Genomic DNA, 12,903 nt, shown 5'->3' with positions numbered 1-12,903 from the left:
TTTACTCTTATGATGTAAAAAATAAACTTTTGCTAGAATAAAAACAAAAAATCATCTTAAAATACATGCAGAAGGTAAAATCAAAGGAGACAAGAAGTTAATACACCACTCAAGTTCTTTTCAGCCCCATGACTCTGCATTAATGAAGTTTGTTATGGTTTCTTACCTCCTTTTTACTTTTTCCGGCTTGGCAACCGCTGCCGATGCAGACGAGGCCCAGTCCATAAATCTGCCAAAAGAAAACTGTATTTATAATACCCAATGCCAATGAACATGCAGTTGGATGAGCTTTATCAGACATTACTGCACTGCAAATTGATACCACCTTTTTGGAAAGCAATTTGGCTATATAAACCTGAAGCTGTAAAAAGTGTTTATGCCCTGTGACCCAGTTATTTGCCTCTGGAATCCTAAGGGGGAAACCTGAAATACCGGGGCACTTTCTGCATAAAGGTCTTAATTAAGAGGGGTATGCAGCCATAGAAAAATTACAATTACAAATTGTGTGTAGCGACATGGGAAAACATTTATGGCACAATGTTAAATAAAGGAAAAAGAACACAGAGACATGTGTGTCCTACGATGACAACCACTTAATGACATGCTGTGAAAAGCCCTGGAAGGAAGTACACCAGCATGTTCACGGTGCCTGTGTCCAAGCAGTGGGATCTTAGGGGAGTTTTGGGGGGTGCGTGTTTTTTTCTCCTTTTCTCTTTTCCAAAATATATATGATGTTTTCTTTTTGAAAATAGTATGTTTTTTAAGTGCTTGAAAATTTGAAGTCTCAGCTGTTTCGTAGGAAATGACTGTTCTCTGTGCCACGCTGCCTGTACTCGCCTTCAGTGAAAACAGTCCCCTGAACCTCGTGTGGTAACAGCCCCTGACAGTCACTGAGCAACCACTTTCTGCCAAGCTCTTTACTTATTTTACTTCGATGAATCCAGTGAAGTAGAAAGTCCTCTTACCATTGTGCAGATGGGAAAACCGAGGCTCAGATGGGCTAAATGACCCAGTAAAAGGTGACAGCCTCAGGGCTCAAACCCAGGTCCCTCTAGCTTCAAACCCAGTTCTTCCGACTGGATCGCAATAACTTCCCATGACAAGGAACACCCAGACACCCCGGGCCTGGGACGCCGGGCAGCATTTCTGGCACTGCCACTGTCAAAAAAGAAGCGACTGGCAAGAAGAAGGATGCAGTAGGAAGTGGGTTCCCAGAACGGCGGCGACCAGGTGGGGCCGGCTCTGGTTCTCGCACACCTGAGGCCCCGGGCAGGATGAGCTGGCCCTGCCCACGGAGACGTCCATGTGGCCTGGCCTGCGGCCAGCACAGATGTCACGTCCTCCTGCCAGCGCTGACAGTGCTGGCGTTAACCTGCCAAGAGGCCTTTAGAAAAGCCATTAAAGCTCTCTTCAAAGACTCCTGGTTCGGGGGGTGGGGAAACAACACCGCCTCCTCTATAGTAGGAAATTCCAATGCCACCTGGCTTGGCAAGAGAAAGCGATGTCTAACTGCTTTAACCCCCAGAGCCACAGAGCCCTCCTGGGACCCAGATCTGGAGCTAAGACTGAGCTCTGTGCAGAGAGCTCCCACAGGCTGAGCCAATGATACGAGCAAGGGCTCCAACTCTCGGGAAAGCAGGAAGTCCAGGTCGGCCTGGGGAGGACCAAGCCAGGGACACTCAGGTCAGAGGCCAAATGAGGCCTGAGTATAGCCACGGGGCCACTGAGATGTGGACACAGCTGAGGGGGAGAGAAACCAGCACCAAAGAGAGCTCAGCAGAGGATGCGTCGGGGCCCCTCATACACTGTTGATGGGGGTGTCGATGGACCCAAGCCTTCAGAAAACACTTCAGCATTACCTGGTGCATCTGGCAATTCTACTCATTGTAACTTTATCTACAGAAACCTTCCCACCATGTGGGCCCCAGAACCTTCATAACAGCACTGTTCACAAACACAAGAACTGCCAATAGCCCAAACACCTGTGGACATAAGAATGGATGAGAAAAATATATAGTCATACAATAGAATACTATCTAGCCATGACAATAATAAATAAGCATTAGCTTCTTGATGAATCCCATAAACAGGATGGTGAACGAATCAACATGCTGATTAGGAACATGTGCCCATGTGGTAAAACTGCACATGCAAAAGATGAAAAACACAAAATTCCGGATGAGAATCATGTGAAGGGGTGAGGGTGGAGTTGGGGAGCAACAGAGGCAGGTTATGAAGTATGAAAAACACCGTGTTTCTTAAGTTGGGTTCTGGGTCCAAGGATTTTGTTTTTATTACGACTCTTTAAACTGACCCCATATATTATATACACTCATGTGTATACATAAACTATCTCAAATTTTAAAAAACACTTAAGAAAAATCCGAGTGGGGAGCTGCTGCTTACTCAGCAAAGGTAGCCCAGCACCTGCCCAGCCCTGACCAGGCCCCGCTAATTGCGAAGGCCCGAAGAAGAGGGCGGGGCTTGGGCCCTGGCCGGCCTAGAGAAAGGGAGTGAGGAGGAGAAAGCACAGGTCCGAAGTCAGAGGGAGAGTTCAGATCCCATCTTTGCCTTTGTCTGACTGCATGACCCTGGGCCTGGGCGAGTGAATCAAAATTCTCTGAGATCAAATGGCATCTGGAAAACGAGCATTAATTAAGCCTCCAGGCTTTCACCACTGAATCTTCAGTATCTGGGGTCTTGTTTGGAATACAGTGATAAATAAACATCAAGGACCAAATCTTATCATAAGAAAAACATCAGATAAATGCTAATAATAGTGGGCCATCCTACATACCTGACCAGTAAATGACTCTTCTCAGAACTGCCAAGGTCAATCAAAAAAAAAAAAAGAAAGAAAAAGAAAAAGGAGGAAGAGAAAGAAAGAGGAAAGAAAGAAAAAGGAAGCTCACAAAAGGACAAACACTGCCCAGTACCACTTACTGAGGAACCTGGAACAGTCGGATTCACAGAGAGAGCGGAGTCGAGGTCAGCAGAGAGCTGGGAGGAGGGGAGGGGTCTTGCCCTTCAGCGGGTGCAGAGCTTCAGTCTGGGCTGGGAAAAACGTTCTGCAGATGAAGGATGGTACCACAGTGTGAACGCACTCAATGCCACTGAATTGCACACCAAAAATGGTTGAAATGGTAAATTTTATGTACGTTTTTTACCACAATTTTTTTAAATCCAACAAAAAGTGTAAGTACATGAAAAACCAGAATAGTCTAAAAACTGCCACAGCAGCCAAGAAGAGCCTAAAAAGACAGGACAATTAAATGTAATGTGGTACCCTGGGTGGGACCCTGGATGGGACCCTGGAGCAGAAAGACATTAAGACTAAGGAAATCTAAATACACTAGACCAGGGGTGTCGAACTCATTTTCACCGGGGGCCACATCAGCCTTACGGTTGCCTCCAAAGGGCCAAATGTAATTTCACCTCCTTCACTGTTAAGGAGTAGTTACATTTATACATTCCTAAAATTACATTTGGCCCTTTAAAGGCAAACGTGAGGCTGATGTGGCCCTCAGTGAAAATGACTTTGACCCCCCCCCCGCCCCACTGCTGTAGACATCAGTTAATCACAATGTATCAACATTGTCCACGCTCCTAGGTGTGGGGCATATAGGAACTCTCTGCAGTATCTTCCAAATTTTTCTGAAAATCTAAAAATGAAGCCTATTAATTAAAATTATATATAAATAAATGTATGTAAGGACATATAATTAGACGCAAAATTACAAAATGTAAAATTCTATGTGTACAGGCATATATATGTATATATATATATACACACATATATATATATATGTATATATATAAATCGCAGGAGAGAAGGGGAGGGAGCAGGATGCTGACCAGGTCCTAAGCCTCTGTCGCCAGGACCTTCTGTTGCAAGGGCCCAGGGGATCAGCACGACTGACCACCAACGGCAGAGCCCTGCGCCCGGGCAGACCTCGCCTGCACACTGACCACGCTGGCGCCCTCGTCCTGCCTGCCCACCCAAAACAGTGGCCCTTATCCTGTGTGTGATGTCAGCCTCTTCCCTGCTCCCCTGCCACACACTCCCTCACACCTTTGAGGATTTAATTAATTGCTCTTTGTTTGTTTGTTTGATGTTTTAGTACTTTTTTTAAAATATATTTTATTGATTATGCTATTATAGTTGTCCCATTTTTCCCCTCTTCATTCCCCTCCACCCTGCACACCCTCTCCCACCTACATTTCCCCCCTTGAGTTCATGTCCATGTGTCATAAGTTCTTTAGCTTCTACATTTCCCATACTATTCTTGCCCTCCCACCTATTTTCTACCTACCGTCTATGCTACTTATTCTCTGTACCTTTTCCCCCTCTCTCCTCCTCCCACTCCCCTGTTGGTAACCCTCCATGTGATCTCCATGTCTGTGGTTCTGTTCCTGTTCTAGTTGTTTGCTTAGTTTACTTCTGTTTTAGGTGTGGTTGTTAATAACTGTGAGTTTGCTGTCCTTTCACTGTTCATATTTTTTATCTTCTTTTTCTTAGATAAGTCCCTTGAATATTTCATATAATAAGGGCTTGGTGATGATGAACTCCTTGAACTTGACCTTATCTGAGAAGCACAGTATCTGCCCTTCCATTCTAAATAAAAGCTTTGCTGGATAGAGCAATCTTGGATGTAGGTCCTTGTCTTTCATGACTTGGAATACTTGTTTCCAGGCCCTTCTTGCCTGTAAGGTCTCTTTTGAGAAGAAGGGCCCAAATTGGGCCCTTCCCATCAGCTGGTAGGCTGATGGGAACTCCTTTGTAAGTGACTGTCCCTTTATCTCTTGCTGCTTCTAGGATTCTCTCCTTCATTTTCATCTTGGCTAATGTAATTATGGTGTGCCTGGTGTTCCTCTTGGGTCCACCTTCTTAGGGACTCTCTGAGCTTCCTGGACTTCCTGGAAGTCTATTTCCTTTGCCAAATTAGGGAAGTTCTCCTTTATTATTGGTTCAAATAAGTTTTCCACTTGTTGCTGTTCCTCTTCCCCTTCTGGTACCCCTATAATTCAGATGTTGGAACATTTAAAGATGTCTTGGTGACTCCTAAGCGCCTCCTCATTTTTTTGAATTCTTGCTTCTTCATTCTTTTCTGTTTGGTTGTTTCTTTCTTCCTTCTGGTCCACTCCATTGATCTGAGTCCCAGTTTCCTTCCCATCACTATTGTTTCCCTGTGCATTTTGCTTTATTTCACTTAGTGTTGCCTTCATTTTTCATCTAATTTGTGACTAAAATCAACCAGTTCTGTGAGCGTCCTGATCACCGGTATTTTGAACTGTGCATCTGATAGGTTGGCTATCTCTTGGTCGCTTAGATGTATTGGCTGTGGGGCTTTGATCTGTTCTTCTGTTTGAACCATTTTGTGGGGGGGGGGGGGGTCCTGGTCACATCTGTCACATAGTGACGGGCGGAGCCTTAGGTGTTCACCAGGGCAGGGCAACCAGTGGCTGGGTTGTGACGCTGTATGTGGGGGCAGGGTCAGAAAGGGAACAATGGCACTTGCTCCACTCTCTCTTGGATATCAGTTCCTTCTGCCACTTCTCACAAGCAAATTGGGCCCTTCTGGTGCTGGTTCCTGGGTGCGTGGACTTGTGCACATTCTAGCACCCTGTGGGTCTCTCCAACAAACTCTCCTGTGAGAGTGGGAGTCTCTCTTGGCACCTTGACCCCCACAAGTGTTTCCAATCCATGCTTTCAGGCTTTATTTCCCAGTGCTGGAGCCTTGGGTTGTGTGCTCTGTCTCGCTGCCCGTTTTTGCCTTGTTTATCTGCACAGGAATGTGTGACCACGGTCTGCCAGCTGCCTTGCACGCCTCACTGGGTCTGCTCATTGCCACCCCGAGCCTGGAGTCTGCCGGCCACTGCCTGCGCACCCAGGTCTGCTAGCCACCACCTTTTCCTGCCTCGACCCCTCTCTGCCCCTCTTACCGGTCTGGATGAGTAGTTGTCAGAGTTCCATACAGTTCAATTTTCTGTCGGTTCTGGGTGCTTTTGTGTTTCTAAATTTTTGTCGTCCTCAATTTTTGTTGTGCAAGGAGGCACCGTGTGTCTACCTATGCCTCCATCTTGGCCAGAAGTTGATCTAATTAATTGCTCTTTATTTCACATCTCTTACCCCTGACATTTTACATGTGTCATCTCTTTTCACTGGCCAGACCCAGGGCCTGGCAGACACTGAAAGAATACAGTGAGCCCACCTGAACTGGGAGCTTTTGCCCCTCAAAGTCATGAGCTCCATCAAAACAGAAACAGTCTCACCCTGGCCAGGAGGCTCAGGTGGTTGGAGTGTCGTCCCGTTACGTCAAAAGGTTGTGGGTTGGCTTCTCAGTCAGAGCACCTGCCTAGGTTGCGTGCTCGCTCCCGGGTCGGGGCATGTATAGGAGGCATCCAATCAATGTTCCTCTCTCACACCGATGTTTCTCTTTCTCTCTTTCTCCCTTCCTCTCTCTCTAAAATTAATCAATATATCCTCAGGTCAAGATTACAAAAAAAAAGCAATAATGTGGAATCAAAGAAGCTTTGAGGACACTGACCCTAAGCCCTTATTTTACCAGGTGAGAAACTGAGGCCCAGAGGGCTCATGTGACTTGTCTAAAATCCCCGTGAGCTGAAAGCAGGGCTGGGATCGGAACCAAGGATTCCTGAACACCTGCCTTTTCTCCTATAATGTGCTGCCTTCCTAAAGCTGATATTTAATGGACTTCTGTTTCTGGCAATAACGATGAGACACTCTCTGAACTACTTCCTGCTGAAATATTAAAAATGCTGCATAAAATGTTTTCAATCATTGAAAGGCAACCACGTGAGCTAGCAAAAAGGGTTTAAAAGGCCAAAAAAAAAAAAAAGGAAAAGGAAAAGCAGGAACCCAGAGAGGATGTGGAAGCTGCGTTTTTCCCGGAGGAAAGGTGCCAAAGCCACGCGATCCGTCAACTTCAGCTTTCAGGGCCTGGCCAAGTGCACGAAGGAGGAGACAGAGCTGAGCCCATTCCACGTGGAGAACCTAATGGGGAGCTTCCTGTGAAGCTGGGCCACGTCCGTCTCCCAGACAAGAGTGGCCTAGAAATAAACTCAGGGGAGCAAGGGAAATGGCCCATGGTAAACACTAAAACTGGGGGGATCATATTTACCCTGAGAATTCTTTGACCAAAAGCCAGTTCTTATATTTAAATTCCTCAGGAGTGGTCAAAAATCCTCAAGCCAATTGAGCAAGACTGTCAAAGGGCGAGAGATGAGCCATAAGAACACCCTGGGTGGGCAGAGCAACAGGCAGCTCAAAAGCCCTCCAGCAGGGTCATGCCTGGCTTGTTCCAGGAACACAAGAAGGCCTGAGGGCCTGGCGGGGAGAGAGCCAGGGGGCAGGAGAAGCAGGAGATAAAGTTCCAGAAGCAACAGGAGACAAGGCCTGGCAAGGCCCTATATGCTGTCATAAAACCTTGGAATCTGCCTCTGAAATTCGGAGCCACGGGAGGAGTGAGGGTTGCTCTATGATGGGAATGTTCTTGTTGCCTCTAAGCTGAACGCATTCAAGCGGTAAATTTTGCGTTGTTTTACCACAGTTTTTAATCAAAGATCACCCCAGCTGCTGTGCTAACTAAGAATGTGGGGAGTGGACGCGGGGAGCCCCACCAGGAAGGTCTCCCAGTAAATGAGGTGAGAAATGATGGCGGCCCCAGCAAGCACAGTAGTAGGGTGAGGGACGAGGTCACGCTTTGGATGTGCTGGAAGGAAGAGCCAGATAGGTTCCTGACATTGGACGTAAGGGATCTAAGAAGAGAAGATCATGGTGACTCTCAGTTTTCTGGCCTGAGCAAACTGGAAGGACAGGGTTGCTGTTGGCTGCAGAGGGAACCCGTTTAGAGGAGAATGCATGGAATTAGGCTTGGGACTTGCCGAGTTAGTGATGTCTACTGAACATTCCAGTGGAAAGGCCACATGTCAGTGAAGCTATGCGGCCACTGGAACTTCCACACGCTCCTAGGGACATGCGAATCGGAACCTTGGGAAACCCGTCGACGGTATCTCTAATGCTAAACGTGAGCATCACCTGTGACCCCGACATTCCATTCCTACGTATGTATGTCTCATTGCAGTCTGTACATGAACAAGAACAAAAGACACGAACGAGAACGTTCGGAGTGGCATTCTTCGTAGTAACCTCCAACTGGACCTGCCAATAATAGATGAGATAAATGGCGATACAGTCGCACAACGGCATACTGTTCAGCCATGTAAATGAGTGAGTTGCTGCTCGGCAGTGTGATGTGGACGGCTCTCCCACTATGGAACATGACCTTCATAGAGAATAAAGTCAGACAGAAAAACAATGTGAGTCATGTGGCCAACTTAAAGTTCAAAAGCAGGTAAAACGTGTTCAAGCAGAGCTTGCGCGCGATTGTTCATAGCAACGGTGTTCCTGACAGCCTAAAGGTGGGGACAATGCAGGTGTCCCTCCACTGCTGCGTGAGCAACAGAATGTGGTAGAGCCGTACAACGGAGCGTCATTCAGCCATAAAAAGGAATGCAGTTCTCGTGCACGCTGCATCGTGAATGGACCCTGAAAACATTACGCCGGGTAAAAGATGCCAGACACAAAGGACCGTGAATTGTACAATCCCATTCGTCTCAAATATCCAAGTAGGCAAGTTCCCAGAACAAAAAGCAGATGAATGGTTCCAGGGACTGAGAGAATGGGACAAGAGGGGCAACTGATAACAGGTACCAGGTTTCCTTCTGAAGTGATGAAAACGTTCTGGGCGAGGCGATGGTTATGGTTACGCCACGTTACTAATGTACTAAGGGCCACGGCACAGTACGCTTTCACGTGGTAAGTTTTATATGTATGTTTCCATGATAAAATTAAAAATGGAAAACCAATGCATGGTGTTGTCAGGACAGTGGTTACCTTGGAGATAGAGCGGGCGAGTGGCTGGGAGGAGCACGGGGCTTCTGGGGTGCTGGTTAAGATGCCCACCTCCTTTTTTTAACCCAGAGGGTAGTATCATCAGTGTGTTCATTTGTAAAGATTCACTGAGCCCAAGTATAGGCAATTCTTCCAAGCAGTTTGGTGCACAGTGGCGCTGAGAAAGTGTGCAGGAGCCAGAGGGGAGTGAAGTCCAGGGAGGGCTGTTTTCGGGAGGGAGAAACGGCAGCGGGTTTTGTGCACAGGACAGAGATCAATCGGGTAGGAGAGTAGGAGAGCACTGCCTACGTGGTCCTGCAGTAAGGGAGAGGAGGTGAGCTCGAATGCGGAGTTGGGGGTCTGCAGTTAGTGCATATATAGAAACAGGCAGGATGCCCACCACCTGGGCCACTGCAGGATGGTCAGTCTATGCAAGTTCATTCCTGGTTTATTACCAGGTTTACTGTCCCAAATTTACCAATGGACCATCTTGAGATTCGGGGAGAAAAGAAGATTGCTCACAACCGCACAGCCAGACCCAGGAGCGACGCCCAGGCCTTCCCGACTCCTGTGGCTCGACACCAAGCCGCCTGGGGGTCTCAAGCTCGCCTCTGCGCTGCGGAAAGGAGCACTTTCCATCCTCTGCCCTGAAACAACGTCTCAGACTTTCAGAAGTAGCATCCTAGGCTTCTAAGGAATCTGGGATTTGGTGAATGAGTCTGTCCTGCCTTATCAATACACCTTTCCCATAATGGACTTTAATTACATCCCTCCTCAGCCTCCGTCTCTCCAGGCTGAAGAACCCTAAATGGGGAGCTCTCCCTAGTGGTAAAAGCCCTCCGCCGCTCCCTCGTCTGGCTCCTCTCCAGTTCTATTACGTCTTTCTTGGAATGCAAAGGCCACAACAACACAAACCACAGTGGCTTCCATTTTGAAAAGCTTTTTTGCAGGGACAAGGGCTCCATTTATACATTCAAACTGATGGTCAGCAAGGCTGTGGCTTGCCCAAGGTCACACCGAGTGGCAACAATAGAGCCCAGCGGGGGAGAATTCCAACCGCTTGTGCTCTCTGCCCCGCACCCCACTAACTGCCTGCATGCGGGACTCCAGATGGGCACATGTGTCAGGCAGGGTACATTCAACAGCAGGCAATGGGAAAGGTCATGTCAAATTGGCTTAAACCAATAAGGAGGATTTATTGAATTACATAACTGAAGTCCTGAAGCAGGCAGGCTTCCAGGATGGCAGATAGGAGTTGAACAATGTCATCACGGTCCCAGTTTCATTCTGTCTTGCCACCCACAGAAGCAGTATGGGTTGAATGGCAGCCTCAAAAAAAATGTGTTTCTCTCCCAAACCCTAGAACCTGTGAATGTGCTTATTTGGGGAAAAAAGGGGGGGTTGTAGATATGATTTAGTTCAGGATCTTCCAATGAGATCAGCCTGCATTACTCAGGTGGGCCCTAAGTCCAGCCTCAAGTGTCCGTATAAGAGACAGAAGACAGGCATGGAGAGGACAGCCGTGGAGAGCAGGCAGCGGTTGGCTGAGCAGCGGGCCATCCCCAGCAGCTGAAAAAGAAGGAACAGGCTCTCCCCTGGAGCCTCTAGAGGGAGCACAGCCCTGCTGGTAACTTAATTTTGAACTTGTGGACTCCAGAACTGTGAGAAAAATCTGTTACCTTAAGCCACCAAGTCTGTGGTAATTTGTTAGGCAAAACCAAGAGACTAAATACAAAGGGCAAGAAGTACAATCATTCAGGTCAATTTAGGCTTGAACCTCATGTTCTGCCCTTGTTTCCGGGGTGGGGTTACCTTTCCCCAAGGTCCACGAGCTGCACAAGAAAAGGGTGGCCATCAGGATGAGGGGAGCGCGTGTAGGAGAGGCTGCCAGAGTGCCCACGGCAGACACTAGAAAGATACCATATCCTGAGCATCTGCTCTGAGAGGAGAGCAGAGGAAAGACAGAGGGCACCCTACAGGTGTGGCCTTCACATGTTCAAGGTACAGGGCTAACACAGCCCAGGGGCACCCTCTGAACCCTGAGAACAAACTTGAACATCTGGAATGTGGGGTCCCTTCCTCCTGAAACAGCGGGTTTGAACGTGCTTGTGAACTGTCAAGGTCATCCACGCTTAAACCACTCCATCTGCCTGGATGCCCGAGCCTGGACGGGGCCTCGAGGTCATCCAAGGCTCTTCCTTTCCCTTCCCCCTTCCTTCACAGGCAGTCTGTCCCCTCTCCTGTCAGCTCTACCTTCCACAAACAGTTTCAGTCTGTCCACCTTCCTCCACCTCCTCCACAGCCACTGCCCTAATCCAGGCCACCATCCTCCCTTCCTAGGTTCCAGCCCTGAACTGGCCCCCCTGGCTCAGCCTCAGCCTCCGCCCACCACTCCACCAGAAACTAGAAGGATCTCCTTTTTTTTAAAAAACTGAACTCATTGGGGTGGCTTTGGTTAATAAATTATATAAGGGTCTTTAAAAAATGTCACATTCCTGCTAAAAACTCTTCAAGCCCCTTCGTAGTTTTCAAGGCCCCTTGCTTACCCAATCTTCCCTCACCTTGAACCTCGCCAGCTCCCCAGATACATAGGTTCTCTCACGTCGAGGTCAGGGGAGGGCCTCACACACGCAGCTCCCTCTGCCTGGGTGACCCTCCACCACCCCTTGCCCCGCCAAGGCCTTCGTGGCTCAGCTTTGATGTGGTCTCCTTTGAGGGACTTCCTTGGCCTCCTGCCCCTTCTTCAGGGTTCCCACTGTGCCCTGGGCTTGTGTAGTCCTCCTGTGGTGCTTCTCTCGGGTGCTGTCACCGTCCCTCTAGACTCAGAGCAGGAGGGCTCCCCCGGGAGCAGGAACCTGCCCTTCCCCACCTCTCCACCCTGAGGACGCATTCAGACAGAAATCAAGGAATAAAGGTCAAATCTACACAGGATTCCCTTGCTTTTTCTGAAACAAAATGCATCCTAGGCTTTTGCTAAACCTCGTTACCTCCCACCCCAGTAGAGCAGGCACATAAACCCAAAAGCTTAGAGTCAGAATCGCGGGTCACAACTCTGTGAACTTAGGCCGATCATCTTACCTCCCTGGGCCTCGATGTCTCTTTCTGCAATACGAGAATTATTAGCCTTTTTTTCCTAAGAAAAACCACCCAACGTATCATCTGGTGGAGAGGTGGAGCACAATGCATTTTACTTTCCTTTGCACGCAGACACACATTGGCTAAAGTCAACAAGCATGTATCTATTAGGCACTCACTGTGTGCTTAAGACTCTAGGGCAGGTATTGAGTGGTAACAATGACAGCCCTGACCCCAGATTTCACAGTATCCTTTTCTGAGAAAAATTCATCTATAAAATCAGAAGTAAATTCTACTCACAAACTCACAGGTGAGTTTGCCAACCAGCAGGAAGTCCACCAATGGGAAGGTAACCTTGAGCCTGCTCTGCTTTTCCTGCAGGGCCCTTCACTCTCCCCAGGCCCGCCCCAGCTCTGGCGGGAGACAGCAGAATCAATAGGTCTTTACTGCCACCTGCTGGAGAAACAATAAATCCACAGGCTGCAGCCAGAAATTCGGATGCCTGACTGGAGCTGCTGAACACACGGCTCTAACTTGTATCTGCCACATTTGTTCAACAGCTAATAAGAACTTACCCGAGGAAATTGCTTTTGAAATCAAAATCACCTCACCAGGAAAAAAAAGAAAAGTAACTGCACTTTGTAATGGCCATAAAGTGGGAGCAGGCCCCCTGGGGACGTTAACTCAAAGGCGAGGACCAGACAACCCTGTGAGGTGGAGAGAGTATCATCCTCTGAAACTATGGCTGTGGTTTACCACCCAGGCCATCAGCAAGGACAAATCCTGGTGGAATTCTCCAAGCCCTGGTGCCCTGGAACCCAACCCACCTGCGCCTCCTGCCCACAAGCACCTGCAGAATCTTGCTCAGTCCCAGACCAGCTCAGTAGAAACTGCCGGAAGCAGGGAGGCCATTC

This window comes from Sturnira hondurensis, unplaced genomic scaffold (assembly GCF_014824575.4).
Source record: "Sturnira hondurensis isolate 20B ecotype Veracruz unplaced genomic scaffold, ASM1482457v3 Scaffold0018728, whole genome shotgun sequence".
In the NCBI taxonomy this organism is placed as follows: Eukaryota; Metazoa; Chordata; class Mammalia; order Chiroptera; family Phyllostomidae; genus Sturnira; species Sturnira hondurensis.
This window is presented reverse-complemented; position numbering follows the sequence as displayed.